The 20,316-nt window shown below is 39.3% G+C and overlaps 1 protein-coding gene across 2 annotated transcripts in view; it reads right to left on the minus strand.

Annotated features, from left to right (window-relative positions):
- ITSN2 (intersectin 2) overlaps positions 1–8,502 on the minus strand; it is a 119,652-nt gene extending 111,150 nt beyond the window's left edge. Inside the window, exon 1 of one of the 2 annotated variants that reach the window (XM_065928660.1) lies at positions 8,437–8,502. The gene's annotated coding sequence lies outside the window, so the exon portion shown is untranslated. Of the gene's footprint in view, positions 1–8,092; positions 8,304–8,436 lie in introns of those variants that run through there. The other variant, XM_065928658.1, reaches the window with a different exon arrangement.
- Positions 8,503–20,316: the final 11,814 nt, after the last annotated feature.

A 20,316-nucleotide genomic window follows, 5' to 3' on the forward strand; every position in this document is an offset into this window, starting at 1 on the left:
AGGCAAAGCTGATAAACCTCAAAATCACTGTAAATCATTGTTGTTCCCAGAATGGGAAATACCCATGTGTGTTTTCACTCAGTCTCTAGGCCCCCTCCTTCTGCCTCCTTCCCCACTGGCCTTCAAAGTTGAGTTCCAGTGTTAACTTCCTTAATGTAAGTTTCTCTATTTTACATAGTGGGAAGGTTGATTTCTTTCTTATATCACCAACATTATCATGAGCACCTTTAATTCAAATCAACAAATATTTACAGAGTATTCAGATGTACAGCATCTGTATAAAATGTATAAGAGCAGGGAATACACAAGAGGAGTAAGATCAAAAACGATAACTGCATGTAAGTGCAATGAGTATAAAGAAAAAACAGAAGATGGGCACCTAACTTTGCCTTAGGGAACTAGAAAGTTGTCAGATGAGTAATCCCAGAGGAAATAACTTCTAAACTAAGTAATGAAAAACTGAACAAAATGTATCACCCAATTAGGCTAGGAAAAGAGAGTCTGAGGAACTGAGAACAGAAATGGGCAAGGACACAGAAGAAAAAACTGTTTGAGAAGTTAAAACATACCGTCAGAGTACTTTGTAAATGGAGCTAATAACTGCACCTACCTCACAGAGATCTTATAAAAATTAAATGAGTTAATAAATATAATCAATTAGTATAGCAGGAGATACAAGAGACACAGATTCAATCCCTGGGTTGGCAAGATCCTGTGGAATAGGAAATGGCAATCCACTCCAGTATTCTTGCCTAGAAAATTCCACAGACAGTGGAGTCTGGCGGTCTGCAGTCCATAGGGTCACAAAGAGTCGGACACAACCGAGTGACTAAGCACGCCACACACAGTGATTACTACATAAACCCTGAAAGTGAAAGTGAAAGTGAAGTCGCTCAGTCGTGTCCGACTCTTTGTGGCCCCATGGACTGTAGGCCACCAGGCTCCTCCAACCATGGGATTCTCCAGGCAAGAATACTGGAGTGGGTTGCCATTTCCTTCTCCAGGGGATCTTCCCAAACCAGGAATCGAATCTAGATCTCCTGCATTGCAGGCAGATGCTTTAACTTCTGAGCCACCAGGGAAGCACATAAACCTTAGCTATTATCATTATGATTGATAAGAATTCATTTACAAAACTAAGATACAAACTTGGAAAAAAAATTTACACCTATAAGCAAAGAGTTACTATTCTTAATGTTTAAAGAAATTTTAGAAATAACCAAGAGATGAACATGCCAATGAAGTGAGAAAAGGACAGAGACAAATATTTCTCAAAGAAAAAATTTTACGTATTACCTTATTAATATTAGGGCTTCCCTGATAGCTCAGTTAGTAAATAATCTGCCTGCAACACAGAAGACCTCAGTTTGATTCCTGGGTCAAAAGATCCGCTGGAGAAGGGATAGACTATCCACTCCAGTATTCTTGGGCTTCCCTTGTGGCTCAGCTGGTAAAGAATCTGCCTGTAATGTGGGAGACCTGGGTTCGATCCCTGGGTTGGAAGGATCCCCTGGAGAAGGGAAAGGCTACCCACACCTGTATTCTGGCCTGTATCATGGACCGTATAGCCATGAGGCTGCAAAGAGCTGGACACGACTGGCCAACTTTCACTTCACTATTAGTATTCAGAGAAAGAAAAATTAAAACAAGGGTCTTTATCAAATTATTAGATTTAGAAAGAAGTGTTTCTAAGGACGTGGGGAATCTGGTTTCATGTGGTAAGAGAACACCTTGATACTGACAGGTTTTTCTGAAAACAACTTGGCAATACATTTACATGGGCCTTAGGAAGTATCCACACCTTTTGACCCAATATTATTACTACAACTACTAGAAATTTATTCTAAGGAAATAATCATAAAGACAGATATAGTTACATGAATGTTAGCTGTGGCACAACTTAAAATAACAACAGAAACAACTATACACTACCTCCACAGGCTGTGGAGTCAGAATAAGTTCATAACCTATGGCTGCCACTTACTGGCTGCGGGATCTTGGGAAAATTACTAAACTTGTCCTTGCTCAATTTTCTCAGCTGTAAAATAAATAATGATAGAACAGCTCTTAAAGAGAGACTAAAGACTAAATGAGCGAAAGTATGTAAAGTGTCTCAAAAGTAATCAGGATACAGTAATATCAATAGACATTAGACATTATTAACATCCAGTAGAAGACAATATTATTTAGCCAATGAAAATTTTATTGTAGACAAATATAAAGTAGCATTTATCATTTTGATAAATGCTAGTAAACTAAAAATCAGATAACAAAAGCAGAATATATAATTCCATTTTTCCCAAAGAAAAATTTCTAGATGAGATCTACCAAAATATTAACACTGAATATTTTTCCAGATAATATTATTAAGGACTACAATTTTCTTCCTTCAATTTCTCTGCAGCTTTCCAGTTTTACACAAGGAACTTTATATTACTCATCATAATAACAATAGCATAAACAAAAAGTCTACAGAATTTAAAAACAAACACAACATAGCACTTTCAGAAAAAATCAAATTAAGGTATCTATTCTAAGCTATTTGACAAATAGTTTATCTACTCTAGGTTCATGTTGTACCTGAGGTTTTTTGTTTTCTGGCTTAAGTTATTAGAAAATAGAAATATTAAGAGATCTACTGGGTCCAAACCAGATAGTAAATGATAAACATTTCTGTTAAATACAATGATCTGAAATACTATTTTACTCATAAAATGTGTACAATCATCCTCCCCCAATTTTGAATTTTTTAATAATTTTGAATGAGGCAAACTCTTACTTCTCTCCATTTACCCCCACCCACCTGCCCACACATTCCCTAGTCCCATTTTCCTACCTTACTTTTCTCCATAGCACTCAGCAAATTCTAACTCCTAGACATTTTTGTCTCCACTCCCCATTCCTGAAAATAAGTAGCACAGGGCAGGGCTTTTGTGTGTTTTGTTTACTGTTTACACTCTGAGTGGTTGGATCAATTCCTGGCATGAAAACGCTCATTATTTGCTAGAAGAACGAATGAATTCAGTACAAGAAATATGACTGACTTCTGTTAGGTTTAACTTTTTAAAGAAGAAAGAGACTGAGAATAAAAGAAAGTTAAAGCAGAGGGCAGAAAAAGAGGTAAGAGGAGCTTTTTTTTCCCATTGAAACCCCTAGAAAGATAAAGTTGGGGTAAAGTCAACCTAATGAGGAAAGCAATAGTAAACATGGATATAAGAGGGAGCTGCAGCACGTACTTTTTCAAGATGGGATGACCACCAGGTTATAAAGACTATAAAACCCAGGTCCTGGAAAGGAGTGGTCAGAAAGCTTTGAGTTATCTATATCTGTCTCCCTAAATGGCATGGCTCTTTCCATCTCAATCATCCAAGTAACTCAGCTTTCAGGGAACAGTGAAACCCTAGATCCTGGATGTAGGAACTAGGATGCTAGAAGGAGGAAAAAACTTCAGTCAGATTCATGGAAGGAAGGGACTTCTCTGGCAGTCCAGTGGTTAGAACTCAACACTTCCATGGCAGGGAGCATGAGTTTGATCCCTGGTCAGGGAACTAAGATCCCACATGCTGCAAAGCCAAAAAAAAAAAAAAAAAAAAGAAATATATATATATATATAGAATGATGAAGACCAGACACCAGAAAAAAGGAGAAGTGGGGAGGGAAAGTCTTCTAATACAAGTTGTCTAAGCATTTCACTGAAGCTTTAGCAGAGGTAAAGCCTAAAATGCTTCTAGTGAGAAGAAGAGAATTAAGGGAAATTAAATCTCAAAGTCTTTACCATTCAGGTTTTCAGGGCTTAACATAAAGTTAGAGAATGCTACACAAGCATTCCTAGTCTGCTTCATTCTCAGCAAACTCCATTAATCTCTAAATTCTCACTTATATTCACCAAAAAGTATTTCATACTCATTAAAAGGGCTTCCCAGGTGGCACCAATGGTAAAGAACCCGCCTACCAATGCAGAAGACGTAAGGGACACAGGTTCAATCCCTCAGTCAGGAAGAGTTCCTGGAGGAGGGCATGGCAACCCACTCCAGTATTCTTGCCTGGAGAGTCCCATGGACAGAGGAGCCTGGAGGGCTCTGGTCCACAGCATCGCAAAGGCACAGTCCATACGGTCACAAAGGGTCAGACACGACTGAGGCAACTTAGCACACACTCACTAAAACTCCTCAAATGTTGCATAAATTGTGAAATTTATTAATTTGACCTACTTAATTCTCATATTTAAGCAACCATTCTTAAGCGTGAAGGAGGAGTGGCAAGGTGGTGAAGAAAGTGTCCAAATACCTATTTTCAAGCAAAAATGGAGTGATACAGCAAGTTATCAGTGTCCTCCAAACTGTCCAAGCAAAGCCTACTGGGTCCTTATCTATGTGGGCTCTGCAGTTTGACACTGTTCTTGGTCATTCTCTCCCATTATCAACCTCATACTAGCCAAATACTCCTCACACTGAAAAGTAGAAGTTATTTAAACATGTGGATTCAAAGACTTCGAAGTAATAAACCAAAGCAGTAGCTTTTTTTCCAGATAAAGAACATTTGCTTCTTTTAGGCTATGTTTCCCACCCTCCCCCAAATTAAGGGGACTAAAAATACAGATTCTTTGTGGGAGACAGGATTGTGGCTAAGTTCTACTCTATTTTCCAGCCTTCTTTTATGGATTGTTTTGATGGTAAGATTAAACATTAAGAGCAAAATTTTTTTAATAAATAAAAAATAGAAAGAGGACTAGTTCAGCTTTGAAATGTCTCTTTGAAGTAAGTTGGAATAATAATATGTAACATTTATTAAGCACTTAAACTAAGCAGAAATTACTGTAAGGACTTTATATTACATACAACATCACTATGAGATAGATACTGTTATTTTCCCCATTTTACATATGAGGAAACAGAAGCTTAGAGAAGTAAAATAAGTTGCTCAAAACAGATATAAGCAGGAGACTTAACTTAAAGGCCTGTACTTTTATCCAGACTAAAATAAATAAAATTTTTATTGAAATACATATACTTTTTCTAAAATGAATATGCACTAGTGAAAAAAAAAAGATCTAGAAAACATAAAACAGTTGCTTAAGTAAAACAAGTTAAAAGTCTACCATCTGATATTAGATCTCTATAAATGTCTACCATAACCACTGCTGAATAACTTCACAAACAAATCATTCAGTGTCCTGATATAGCTGTGAAATTAATTTTTAAATTAATCTCTCAGAACATTTGAAAATGAAATATGGTGCCCTCCTAGAGTTGTAAAAAAACATTCTTTCTTGCTGTATTAGCTCAGATGTATTCTTTTTCTGCTTCTGTTTCCTTCCCCCTCCCCCACTTCCTCTCTGCCTTTAGATCATTTAAGACCAGTTCAGTTCCTCCTTCTCAAGAATACCTATAGGCACACTCTCCCCAACAGGACTCTAATTTGGTCGCTATGCTCTGTAGGTAGAGAATGGTAAAAAGTAAAAATAAACTCAAGTAAAAAAAATATAGCATTTCTGATCCAGCTTCATCTATAGGACTACTCTTTTACAGAACTAATCCTAAACATTATTTTTATACTTCACACTTGGAATCCTGCCTTTAACAATTGGCACACAAAAACATCTGCCTATTTTTAGCCTTTCTTCATAAATATTAATAGTTATTCCATAAATTTTTCCATAAATAAGGTACTGAAAAGATCAGAATATAGAAAAGAAAAACAGGCACACGCATTGTTGTATGGTAATAAGATACCACCATATTTTGAGTAAGGTAATTAGTTTATTCTGAATCATTTCTGGAACTTTTTAATATAAATGCTTTACAAGTAAATATAGTATATAAAAATGTTACTATTGATGGAATAATATGTATCAAAACTTTCATTCATTTACTCAACAAATACTGAATGCCCAAATAACCTTTTGTTTTAATTTCTGAACCAAGATGAAGGTACCATATAAGGAACAGATGCTGAAGTTAGAAGAATCTTGGTTTGAAACCCAGCTCTTGTACTTACTAGCTCAGTGACCTAGAATAACTCAGTTAACCTAGAGAAGCTCTGTTAACCTCCAGGTTAACATTTCAGTTATCTATTTGATGGGTGGGAAAGAACTACTCATAGGGTCTCTGTGAGCTTCAAATGATTATGTAACACAACACAGAGCCTGAGAGGCAGTAAGTGCTCAATAAATGACAAAAATGGTAAATATATTTTAATACTGAGGAAAGTAGCTGAAGTAGATAGCCAATAAATGGTCTTTTTGTCTTACTAGATAGAAATTTGTGAAACTCTATATTAAAAATACAACAAAGTAAAAATCTTAAGGTTATGTAAGAAATTTCCACTTTAAAAAAGAGATATGGTAAGTCTATGGAGTGAAAAAAATAAAGGAAGAAAGAGATGGGCAAAGAAGGTCTTGAAAGCTGCTGAGTTTGGGTGATGGATGGATAGAGGTTCCTTTTACTATTAAGATTTTGTGAAGATACAAAGTTTTTTTAAAACCATAATTCTAATCCCAGCAATTGTATAATACATTTTCTCATATTCTGATGAGATCTGGATTTTAGCCATGAGATATGCTGAACTAACAATAGTACCTCCCTGCTCAGTAATTCAGTACAGGTCAAGTTTTCTCAAACAATGCTACCTTTCGTTATAAAAGTAAGCAAAAAAAACAATTACATGCATTAAAGTATATTTAAAAAATGCAAGCTTTAGTGAGGCTCACTACTACTACATTAAATCAGCAGCCATGCACAATTTTTTCCATGGCCTCAAAAAAACCACAAAATTCTGTTTGTCCTTAAATGAAGCTTTTAGAAACAACTTTCACCTTACCTACTTTTGAAGTAATAAGGAATATATATCAAGCATATCTCAATAAAGCTGGGCGAAATAAATTACAAGGGAATCGTAGGCACAGCCAAAGAAACCTAGCACAACAAAATTGCTACCATCTTTAAATTTTGAGAGACGTCATTATTAATTTATGTAAGGGTTTTACGTGATGTTTCTAGATTGTGTTTAGGTTTCACCACTGATTAACAACATAGCAAAGAAGCACAGGGAGAGAGGCAATTACTTTTCTTAAGAGGCTTAAGAAGCTTAACCTGGAGTGTATGCTACCTAAATTAAGCTGACTAGGACAACACAAAATTTCAAGGCACATTTGCCTATTCCTGGGTAAGCAAGTAAACCCTAGTAAAAACAAACTAGTGCATTTAGCAAAGCAAACATTTTTGTGTTAAGCTTAATTCCTATCACAAAGTATTCTATCAAAAATATTCCTAATTAATATGTCTCAAGTGAAGCATACTTGCCATCAGCAATCACTCTACCATAACGCACAGGATTAATAAATCCAAATACATCATCTTTTTACAAAATGCACAGCCATCTGCATTTCAGCCTCGGTTTACCCATTCACTATACACATGCAGGCGTCTTCAAAAAAAATTATAAAAGCAATCAACTTTTACTCTGGTCCAAGAGATTACAGCTCTCCGTGCTTCCTGTATACCCTAGAAGTCAATAACGCTGAAGTCAAATTGTAACATTTCCCAACTTTGGTTTAATGAGAGCGTCGGACTCAGAGCATCCGCCCACTGGCCTCTCGTGACTCGGGCTACTTTGACGCACTGGGATGCGGCTCACCTGACGTTCCGCACCAACCATTGCCAAGAAGGAAAACCAACTCCGTGAAAATAAAATGGGGCCCCGAGGAAGCGGGCGGGTGCCCCTCAGGGCTGGTTCGCTTCTGCCCGCACCCCGAAAGCGAGGGAGCCGGCCGCGGCGTCCGCACCTGCCAGAAGAGGCCGCGGCCGGGGTCCGGGGTTTGGCCGCGGGGAAGACGCAGCCCGGCCCCGGCCCCTGGCCGTCCGCCCCTGCCGCGCCGCGGGGGCAGGAACCCGGGGCCGGAGGTTTCCGCCCGGCGCCGCCAAGACTGCCAGGGGCCTAGTTCGGGGACCTCCCGGGCTCCCGAGGGCCCGTCCGCGTCGTGTGGGGCGCGCAGCCGCCTTCCAGCCCGGCCCGCGAGCCTCCCCGCGGCGGACACGGCAGCGCCTGCACCTGCCCCGCGCCCTGCCGCAGCCCGGGCAGCGGCTTCACCCACCTGGCGCGCCCGCCGCGCCTCCCGCACGTCACAGCGCGACCCCGCGCCCCTCGGCACCAGCGGCGCGGGCGCGGGCGGATGCCGGGAGACCTGCTCGGCAGCCGCCGCCGCGCCTGCTTCGTCGTCAGGCCGCCGACAGCGAACCTGTTGCGCAGCCTGTCACGGCCGCTCGGGCTCCGCGGCGCCGCCTCAGCCCCACAACATGGCGGCCGCGGCCTCCGCAGGAAGCCGGGGGGCGGGGAGGGAGGCGACGGGCCGGGCAGTTGACGGCCCGCCCGCCCGCTGGCGGGCACCGACTCGTACTCCCTTGGGAACCCGAAATTGGCCCGGGCGCGGCTCCTCACCCCCGGAGTCTCGAGGCCGCGGACCCCGCGGGTCTGGTCCTCATGCTCGTCTCTTCCCTCGGGGAGGCCCCGAAGCCCTGAACACGGCAGCCCTTCCTGGAGGGGTGCCTACCCACCTGGCTCCTCCTCCCCGAGGTGACATGTTGGGGTTGGGTAGTGCGTTTCCTGCCACCGCAGACCCCATGGTTTCGGAGGAGGGCCAACCGGTGTCCAGCACGTCCCTGATGCATGCGCCCCCACCCCACCCCAAGTACCTGTGGGGTTCTTTCCGGAGCCTTCTCACCTGGGAGTTCAATTCCCCTGGAATGGGGATGGGACGGGCATAGGTTATTCCCACCTTTGTTCATGGGTGTGTTACGGCCCTTTCCTTCAAATACCCTAGAAGGACTCACCTTCATCGTACCTAACAGTCGTCCATTCAGCGTCCCTCACCCTCCTCTATAACAAACAAAAAAGGACGAGAAAGGAGCCTTCCAGCCCCTATCCACACGCAGAGCAGCTAACTCGAATACTCTGGCCAAGCAGTAGGAAGATAGTGATCTCTCCGTGAATTCCACGACCTGCAGCCCTCCCTATGCTGACCTTTCTTCCCCACCTGAGAGCCGCCTGACAGGTGAAGCTCAAATTCAGCATCTGTTTTTTCTCCCCTTTCAGCTCCTAGTCTCTTCACAAAAGACTAAATAACTCAAGTCACCACCATTTATGGGGGGCTTGCCCTTGACACAGCACTCCTTCAAGAGAAAGGCTCTTTGTTATTTGAGGTTCGAGGTGGCGTCGGTGGTTATGGGCATAACAAAGTGGAGGTGCAAGACCCAAAATTTTTGTTGGCTTTACACGTGGAGTGTAGGATGGACCCATGTACAAAACTCATAACCATGACTTGTTGGAAAAGGAGAAATCTGTGCAGAGCAAAAGATCCCATAGCTTCCTTCCATTCGTACACGTTGGGGCATGTGAATGTAGCCAGGCTGACTTAAGAGGTGTGACTCCAGAGACCAGGCCTATCTGAACTAGACAGGCAACTCCTGTGAGGAACTTAGCAAACATTAGTGATGATAAACAGGCTTTTCCCGCTCTCACATTCGATGTCTTTCCTAACTCTTAGATTTGGACCTGACTTTATAGACAGGTCCTGAGCTAGTGACACAGGAAAACCTGACTTCTTTGCATTTGCCTAGGAAGTCATTTATCTACTAGAGACCAGTCTGTCTGTCCTTTATCTGCTGGGGACCAATCAGTCTGCAAACAAACCACCCAAGCTACAGACAGCACTCTTGAGCACATGGTCTTATTCCCATGACAGATATCACCAATTATTTATGATACCTTTTGGAGTCTGTGCTTCAGTCCAAGCCTCTGAATCCTTCTCAACTGTAGTTCTCCAAAGGGTTGGTCTGTAAGGTAAAATCTATTTTTATTCCCAATAGGCCGATTGATAACCAGTCTCCATTTCCCTCCCATTGTCTGATCAATGTCATTTGTGTTTCTGGGTTCTGGACCTGATACCATTCACCCTGAGTCCTCTTTCTTTCTAAAGGAGGAGGCCAAATCCTTGGTAGGACAAAAATGAACTTTGTAGAAAGGAATAGTTATAAAGAAATTTAAGGAAAAAATTTAAGTCTTCCTATAATAGACCAAAAAGCTAAGGACTTCTGATAGAAATTGAGGTCCTGAATACAATTGGAAGCCTATAGTACCCCAAACACTAAAACAATTATATCCCAGGGTTCCATTCAGAGCTCTGAGGCCAGTGTGTCCATCCTATCCTCCTCTTTCAGCACTGATGATTCATATGGGTGATACCACCACAGTTCCAGCTCTTTGACTTCCTCTTCTCCTCACAGGACACGCCTTGAAACTGTATCTATAATTTCTCCCCTTATTATTTACCAAATCCTACCACCTCTTTTTCACTTCCTGCGCCAACTGGAAATCAGATACCTGGAGGAACTAAGTACTACCTAAAGACATATAGACATATCTGTCAAGCCTTAAGATTAGGAATTATTGTAGGGTGAGAAGGTTGAGAAATTAGGTAGTGGACTAAGTATGTTACGTTTCTCTTCCCCAAGTTCTGCCACAAATTACGACAGATTGAAGGCCTGTTCCTGGTAACTTCACTTTTACCATGGGAGCATTTAATCTCAATGTTTTCCTTTCCTGCACTGATTCTCTCCCTCCCAACCATATATATTCTATATTCTAGCAATCTCCCTTTCTCTTGGTTTTGAAAGACTTTTGTCCCTCACCACATTACTACCCAGTAGGTGCACATAACAAATTCTTAGTAATGGAAAGAGGCTCGAATAGAGAGCAGAAGCAATTCCAGACTCTAAGCATCCCATAAGATAAATACAGAGTAGGAAGGCTGTGAGCTCATATGTAATACCTCTGCAAGTAATAAATCTCCCAAGACTATAAACAATAGACTATAACCAAGTACTAAAAGCAATTTCAAAAGAAATTAAGAGAAAAGGAGCAAAAAATAGTTTTTAATTTACTCAGATGCTAAGCATTTTTGGTGTGCTTCATTCTTCCCTGTTGAATGAAGGTTTCCATCTTAAAGTTCCCTTCAACCTGAAAAGCTTCTTTTAGTGTTTCTTCTAGTGTAGATCTGTTGGCTACAAATCTTTTTAGTTGTACTTTATCTGAAAATATTGTTATTCTCCTTTCATACTTGAATAACATATCCCCTGAATATAGAGTTCTGGATTGACAGGATGGTTTTTTTTAATTTCAGCATTTTAATGGTGTTTTTCCATTCTCTCTGGCCTCCATGGTTTCAGATGAAAGATGACTGTTGATCGGATTATTTTTTTCCTTCTGTGTAATATGTTATTTTCTCTTGCTGCTTTTGAGAGTTGCTGTTAGGCTTTGGCTTTCAGTAATTTGACTCTAGTGTACATCAGTGTGAACCTTTTTTGTGTTTCTTCTGCTTAATGTTCATTTATAATCTTGTATCTACAAATTTCTGTCTTTCATCAAATTAAGAAAAGTCTTAGCCATTATTTTTTAAAACACTTTTTTTCTGCCCTATTCTCTCTCATCTCCTTCTGTCATTCCAACTACATGTATATATGAGTATTTGATACCACCTGGGTTTCATAGTTGATGTGCTGTAGCAGTGGGACACTGTTCCACCACTGAACACCAGAAAACCCTGGCTCTCCCCTCCTGATCTAGGGCATCTGGAGATAGGGGTGAGTAGCATGATTTTAAAGCTATGCCCTCTTTACCTTCTGTCTTTGGTAGGAGTTAATCTGCCTCTACTGTTGGCAACTCTGCTTTCCAGCTAGGGTGTCTCTTCCATTCTCCTATTGAAAATAACACAACCTCACAATCTTTTCATGCCACTCCTAAACACACACACACACACACACACACACACACACACATTTATATATTGCCACATTGATTCTGACCCTTCTGAGAAATAGATAGAAAGTAAGGTTTGTCCCTTTTTAAGTTTCTTTTTCCTCTTGAAACTCATATGAAAGTATAGATGTGCTGAAAGTGATCCTTTGTGCATAAAGAACTAAAATCAAAGTTAATCTGGGAAACCAAGCTGAAGTGCCCTAGTTTCTGAATGTAAAAACAGATGAAAAGCAGGCAGGAATAGGGGAGGTCAGGGTCCAGGAAAAGGCCTTGGACTTCTTTTGATACAGGTGTACTTTGTTTTATCATGCTTAACTTTACTGTGCTTTGACTTCCCAGGTGGTTCAGTGGTAAAGAATCTTCCTGCCAATGTAGGAAACATAGGAGATACAGCTTCAATCCCTGGGATGGGAAGATTCCCTGGAAGAGGAAATGGCAACCTACTCCAGTATTCTTGCTGGAATAATCCCATGGACAGAGGAGCCTGGTGAGCTACAGTTCATGGGGCACAAAGAATCAGACAGGACTGAAGCAACTGAGCATGCACACATGCATTATAGTGCTTCACAAATACTGCATTTTTACAAAATGAAGATTTGTGACAACCCTGCATATCAAACAAGTCTATTGGTGCTATTTTTCAACAGTATTTGCTCACTTCATGTCTCTGTGTCACAATTTAGTCTTTCTCACAATATTTCAAATATTTCAGTATTATTCCTTCTCACAATATTTCAAACTGTTTGATCATTATATTATTTATTGTCATGATCTCTGTTCAGTGATCTTTAGATTCGGATGATGGTTAGGGTTTTCAACAATAAAGTATTTTTAGTTAAGGTAGGTATGTTTTTAATACATAATGCTGTTGACTTTATAGATGTCAGTGTGTTGTAAACACAACCTCTATATAAATTAGGAAGCCAAAAAATTCACTTTATTGAGATATTTGCTTTATTGTGGTGGTCTGGAACTGAACCCACAAAATCTCCAAGGTATACCTATGTTTGCTGATTTGTTAATCTGATATTTGTGTTCCTTTTGCTAATAGTTATTAAGAACCTATTACGTTCCAGTTCCTGAAAGCAAGGAGTTAGCAAGGAAGTAGCACTAGTGGAGAGCAGTTGAGACTCAATTTAGAGGAATGATCAATGAAACAAACTGTTCCTTCCCTCTTATCTTAGCTTCTTGACCTCCCACACCCTAATCTGGAGCCCTGGAGCAGATGAGAACCAGAGAAGAAGTAGAAATAGGAATGATTTTAGGGGAAAGAGGAGGGAAGTTCCCTAGTGTGAAGGAAGGAATGTTTTCATTCTTCGGCCACTTGTGCTCTGCAAAACCTGACTCTGGCTTAATGCCTGATGGTACCGGAAAGGCAGTACCAGGCAAACTAGAAGGGGAAGTTAACCCAGACTTGGCTCTGGGCCAGCACTGCAGGGTGGAGCCAAAGGCCATACTGGGGTGAGGCCTTGGAAGCCCTGAACAGGACGTGTCCATTCATGACTGGAGCACGAGGGGCTTCCAGTCTGGCAGGTATAGCTCAGCAGAAGGGAATCTAGCCTGTGTTCAAGAGTCAGACATACTTCCTGTCTGGCAGATTTGCCCAGCTGTCTGTTTAGTTCATTGTTGCTGTCTCCAGCACAAACCTGGAATGATACCAGTTTCCTTCATGTAATAACCTGACTAATATTTATGTGGCATTTTGCACTTGACAGAGTAATTTTATTTCATTTGATCCTTACAACAATCCTAGGAAGTAGGGTAAAGTTCTGTTTGTGATTATCTAACCTTGGTTGGTGTGAAGAAAAAGGGGTAAAGTCAGGCGTAAGCCTTTTTTTGGGAATTTTCCCATGCAGAGTTGTGATTTTCTTTTCCCCTTTTAAATAGAGAAACACAGGCCATGCTATTCTGGGTTCAGAAAGCAACAGTATTTTAGTTTAAAATATACAATGGATCAAATCATTTTGTACTACTTGGCCCAGACCGGCGGGACAAGCATTTTTATTTCTAGTATTGCCATTTTCTTTTCCCTAAATAAGACATCTTGAGCCTGAGAAATAAAAGGAAGATAACTGCCCCTATCTTGGCCTTACGCCCACTCTCAGCAGCGAGAGATGAGATGGGGTAACTATCCTTGCTCTGGAGTCAAGCACTATAGGAAGATAGACCCTATGTCAATAGGAAGCCACTGTTTGCTTGTTTGGGTGATACACTTGATTCCTTCTAGTATATTTTTTATTTCAGTTATTGTTCATCTGTTTGTTAGTTCTTCTAGGTCTTTGTTAAACATTTCTTGTTATTTTCTCCATCTTTGCTTCCATTCATTTAGGACATCTTGGGTCATCTTTACTATCATTACTGTGAATTCTTTTAAAGGTAGATTGCCTATCTCCACTTCACTTAGTTGTTCTTCTGAGGTTTTATCTTGTTCTTTCATCTGGGACATATTTCTCTGCCATCTCATTTTGTCTTTCTGTGATTGTGGTTGAAGCCTGGTGGATGAGGTTACCTAAGAGGCTTGCATACAGACTTCATGCTTTCACTCCTATGGGAGAACTTCTGCAGTTTATTTTCCAGTTTGTGGGTCGCCCACCTGGCCTGTATGGGGTTTGATTTTATTGCACTTGCCTCCCTCCTATCATCTCATTGTGGCTTCTTCTTTGTCTTTGGATGTAGGGTATTTTATTAGAAGGTTCCAGTACCTTTTTGTCAGTGGTTGTTCAGCAGTTAGTTGTGATTCTGGTGTTCCAGTAAGAAGAGATGAGCTCATGTTCTTCTACTCTGCCATCTTGTCTGTGACCCTGAGTGATATATTTGAAACTTGCCCTATCTTGATTTCATTCAAGAACAAAATGAACATTTAAAAATTAGAGCAGTGGGACTTCCCTGGTGGTCCAGTGGCTAAGACTCCATGCTCCCAGTGCAGGGGACCCGGGTTCAATCCCAGGTCAGGGAACTAGATCCCACATGCCACAACTAAAGAGTTTGCATGCCACAATTAAAGACCTGGTGCAAATAAATAAATAAATATTTTTTAAAAAATAAAATAAAAAAATAAAAATTAGAGCAATGAAATCACTGCTAAAAATGAGGTCAGCAACCTGAAGTCAGTTGCCATTCTCATCGACCCTTTCAGGAGAATTTTCTGCCTTGGGCCTCAAATGGAGGTTAGGTGCAGTTGCCATTTACCATTTCTGATTTTTTTTTCCTTTTGTGTTGTACATATCCAATAAATAGACCTTTTCCCCATTTTCTAGTATCTAGTGTTAAAGTGCTTATTTCAGTAGACACATGTAGGAGCACAAGAAAGAACAAAAATAGACTGCTTGCAAATTAAGTTCAGAAGTCATTCTTCAACAGGTAGATGTTCTTGGCTTTTTTTATAAATGAAAAACATGAGTGTCTTGAACAAAGCCATTCAGCCATAAGTGCTGAGAATGGCTGGTATCCGGTTCTCTTAATATTTAACAGTTACCGACACCATTGTTTGCTCAGCATGCCAGGCACTCATGTAGTCTGCAATCCTTAAGATAGTAATATATGGCAGGTATTATAAACCTCATTTCACAGGCAAAGAAATGGAGGTTTAGAAGAATTGGATCATTTCTCCATAGTCACATATTTAGGAAGTGGAAGAGCTAGAATATGACTCCTGGTTTTGTTTACTCTCAAGTCCATGCTTTTTCTACTCTACAAGGCTTCCTCTCACTCTATTACAGCATTTAATAATTTCTCTGTTTTCATATTAAATGTGCATAAAGAACTTCCAAAATAATTTATATGGGGAAAACAATTACCCAAAACATGAAGATGCAAATAGTAGGTCAAGTTCCCATTTATAGTCAGATACACTGTATGATGTTCCTGGAGCTTGGGATTCCTTCCTCTGCAGCCAGGATCTCATGTTGCAGTACAATTTCTCTTCTCTGTGTTGGCCACAGATTTCCAGACTGGGACCTCCATGGTCTTACTTCTTGGATTCCTTTAAGAGTCTATCATGTACATAACATAACTCTTTATGAAAGAGAATCCACCCAATCATTTGAAGAGGAGAGGCAGCAGTGGCCTTTAAGATGTACACTCCATCTGGCCAATGTGAGCCATAATAAGTATTTAAATAAACATCTCACCATTCATGACCACCCACACTTACTCAAGGTGGTTTAGTAAGGGTGGATTACTCAAAACACCTAGAAAAGCTTTATTAAATTCCAAATAGGCAATTTAAGGAAAATGAAATTTTCTCAATGTCTCTGTCTGGTTTTCAGTTCTGTGAAATGATCTTATCTGATTACAGACCATTTCTGTTCTTCTTTATTGAGGTATAATTTGCAGGTGTTAAAAGCATGCACATCATAAATTTGCCAGCTCCCAGATTTTATGTAAGTAAAATCACACAGTATGTACCCATCTGTGCCTGGCTTCTTTTGTTCAATGTTGTAGACACTCCATTTTGAAGCAACAGAATTTTTATCATACTTTGAAATAGTCTGCCTAGAATTTACTCATTTGTGGGAAGTGAAATTTAAAAAGATTTCAGACTTAAGTCATTTTTTAAAATATATTTATTTATTTGCCTGTATTGGGTCTTAGTTGCCATTAAGTCTTAACCCTCTATGTATGTCTCTTTAACTCTCTCTGTTCTTTTTCCTAAAATTCTATTTTTTCTTCAAAAAAGAGATATCTTATTTTATTTTATTACCCAAATAACATTGTATCAGTAGATTTAGAATTATATCTAGAATCTACATAAGACAGTTGCACCATTCCAACAAATTAAACTTTCATTTTACTTTTAGGACTTGTGTATATGGGTATATATTTATTATTTGATTGTCACAGTGTAATTAGTAAGGTCATAGTGTAATAAAATTTTATTTTCAACTTTTTTTCACTTAATGTATATCATAGCTACTTTTCCATATATATTTTCCAAGTATATTTTATTATATTTCTTGTATTTCCATGTATTTTCCGTATTTATCTTCTTAAAAAACTGCATACTGTCTATTGAATGAAGTACTGTAATTTGCATAATGATGCTCCTGTTAGGCTGATTTTAGTTTTTTATTATTATAAATAACATTTAATTTCTAAACACTGAAATATATATAAAAATATTTCACAGTAAACATTTTCATAGATATCATTTTTCCTTCTTTTGATGGCCATCCTCAGAATCAATTTTCAGAACTTTACTTCAGCAAAATAATTACTGATAGTTTCTATAAAATATATTTTAGTCTGCTAAAGCAGTGTAGGAATATACCAGTTTCACTATACCCTCCTCAAAACTATATTTCATCAACTTTTAAATTATTAGACAGAGTAATTTTTCAACTTGTTTCTCTTAGATCAGTCCTAATGATCAACATTGTTATTACTTTTTATTAATAAGGGTAATTTTTTCTCCTATGAACTATTCATATTCCCTGTCTATTTATAATTATGGTATTCCTATTTTACCAATTCATATGAATTTTTTATATAATATATACAAAAGAGGATTGTTTTAAAATCATCTTTTGGTCATTATCTCATTGGACATATTATTTGATTCTCTACTTACCAGATAATATGGATTGATTCTTATTTTTCAACATTCATTTTTTTATCTAGAAATATTTACTGTGCCTTTTATATGCCAAGACTGTGCTAAGCAAAGAGAATATAGCAGTAAACGAGATAACAAGGTTTTTGTGGTGTTGGAGAAGACTCTTGAGATTCCCTTGGATTGCAAGGAGATCCTAAAGAAGTTCATCCTAAAGAAGATCAGTCCTGGGTGTTCATTGGAAGGACTGATGCTGAAGCTGAAACTCCAATACTTTGGTTACCTCATGTGAAGAGTTGACTCATTGGAAAAAACCCTGATACTGGGAGGGATTGGGGGCAGGAGGAGAAGGGGACCACAGAGGATGAGATGGCTGGATGGCATCACCGACTCGATGGACATGAGTTTGAGTAAACTCCTGGAGTTGGTGATAGACAGGGAGGCCTGGCGTGCTATGATTCATGGGGTCGCAGAGTCGGACACGACTGAGCGACTGAACTGAACTGAACTGCCCATATTAGATGTTCAATAAATGTCACTGGATGCTGAAAAAAGTTTTATGACAGAAGATAATGTCATCTATATTTCTAATTATTGTTGAATAATTCTCAGGAGTCCTTGAAGAGGTTTCTAAAATTCTCCTACCTGATCAGAATAGTCAGATGGCCCTTTTCCAAGTTCTATTTAATATTTTTTTTCCTAAGGTATATGTACTATATTTTACTTTTTACCATGGTATATTTTTTGCTTGAACACAAACTACTGGTGGTATCCTAGGAGACAGTGATACTATCTCCTAGAATAAACTGAAAGTGAAAATTACTCAGTCGTGTCTGACTCTTTGTGACCCCATGGACTATACAGTCCATGAAATTCTCCAGGCCAGAATACTGTAGTGGGTAGCCATTCCCTTCTCCAGGAGATCTTCCCAACCCAGGGATCAAACCCAGGTCTCCCACATTGCAGGCAGATTCTTTACCAGCTGAGTCACTAGGGAAGCCCAGGAGAGGCCTAGTTTGTTTTCATTGTATAATACTCTATGCAGTAGCTCTCTTAAACATAATATAAATCTTCATTTCTACAAATTTAAATTCAGTATTTTCAAGGCTTTTGATATATTGAAAATAATGTTATGCTGGGCAAGGCTATTTATCAAATTCTTAGAGAATAGCTCCTTTGATGAAGTCTGCTGAATGAAGCTTTTTTACCCATATGTTCACCATGGTGAGTTTTTTTCATGTGTTTCAAAAGGATTTAGGCCCACCCTAATAATTTAGGCAAATGTTTTTCTTATGTCTTTGTATAAGGAAACATAAAACTCTCAGTTCCATGTCAGAGTGACCAGGTTGAGTTAAGATGTTAGATTGGAAATAACAGCAGTCAACTAAAGGGGCTTAAAACAAAAAGTAGTATTCTATATAAGGTAATATATAGAATACTACCTTTTCCAGAGGACAGGGTAGTTGGATGGCATCACTGACCCAATAGACATGAGTTTAAGCAAGCTCTGGGAGATGGTGAAGGACAGGGAAGCCTGGTGTGCTACAGTTCATGGTGTCGCAAAGAGTTGGTCACAACTGAGTGACTGAACAACAACACAGTATAAGGTTATAGGAGAGTATGGTGTTAAATACTCAATAGACACCCTCTCTCTCTCTTCTCTGCCCTTGTGCTTCATTTTCTGTCTGCAGACTGGCTTCCTATCCTTCTCCAATTCTCCTCACAGGTGAAGATGCCCTCACCCCATCCCCACTGGACCCAACCTCCATGTTTTAGGTCTAGTCATCTAAAGAAAGGTTGAATCCCTTAGTTCTAATTCAAGACTTCTTGGGATGAGATTCCGATTGGTCTAGTTTGGGTCATGTGTCTGCTCCTGGCCCAATCAACTGTGGTCAAGGGTGGGGTCAAACATTTTTATTATGTTTTAAGAGTTCTACTGTGTGGAATATTATACAATGAAAATAAACTAGGCCTCTCCTAAGATACCACCCTTGGCCACAGTTGATTAAGCCTTGTATAAACAAGCCTGACTCAGCTCCACTCTTGTGATTTGAGGTTGTAGTCTCTGGAGGCCAAGGGAAAAGGAGGAGCAGTAGGAATAGACAGATGCCACAAAAGATGTCTCCTATAATATTTTTGTCAGGCAGACATAGTGGTACTGATGGATGGTTTTTTTAATGAAAGAAAAGTAAATATTAAAATCTCTTTGCAGTATGCTACTGCTGTTGAGGTTCTTGTTATAATAGCTTGATATATTTCAGTTCACTCATGATTAAGGAGAATCTAGGTGATATCCAAGAGTTTTATGTTGCTGTTTGATTTTTTTCATTTGGGACAATGAGAGTAACTGAAATTATATTACAACTGTAGCATTCTCTTCTTAAGTTAAATATTATTTCCTGGAACATTGGCAGTGCCATTGTTAGTAGATAAAAAGCAAATACAGAATTCTACCTTCAAACCAACAAATAATTCTGGTTAGAATTATGGTAACTTATTAGGGATTTATAGAAAAGTTTCCTGAAGTTTGTGTCATTCAAGTTTAGCCTTGCTTTTTAGTTTGATGCAGTGAGTAGTCTGAATGAGTTTGTTTTTGTAATTTATCTGATAAGCCTTGGGGCAGAGACCAGGTTTTGACATGTAGTTTGATAGTTTATACTGCACTCTCAATACTTAAAAAATAATGATTGTTAATTGTTGGGGTTTTGGCACAAAACCGTAAGTATAATTAACTTTGAGAGCTATTTTGATGTGTGATGAAAGGAGTTGTGAAAAACTTTTCATGGCTTCTTAGAAGGAGTCAAGTATGTATCCAGTGGCTGAAACATGCTGAAATTTAGAATTCATAGATGTAATTGCCTAATGAACATGGTTTTAATGTTAAAAATACTAATAGCATTTATACTAGAATTAATATCCCCAGTACTGGATTAAGAGTTTAGAGGCTCTAAATC

The sequence above is a fragment of the Muntiacus reevesi genome, chromosome 3 (assembly GCF_963930625.1).
Source record: "Muntiacus reevesi chromosome 3, mMunRee1.1, whole genome shotgun sequence".
NCBI classification, from domain to species: domain Eukaryota; kingdom Metazoa; phylum Chordata; class Mammalia; order Artiodactyla; family Cervidae; genus Muntiacus; species Muntiacus reevesi.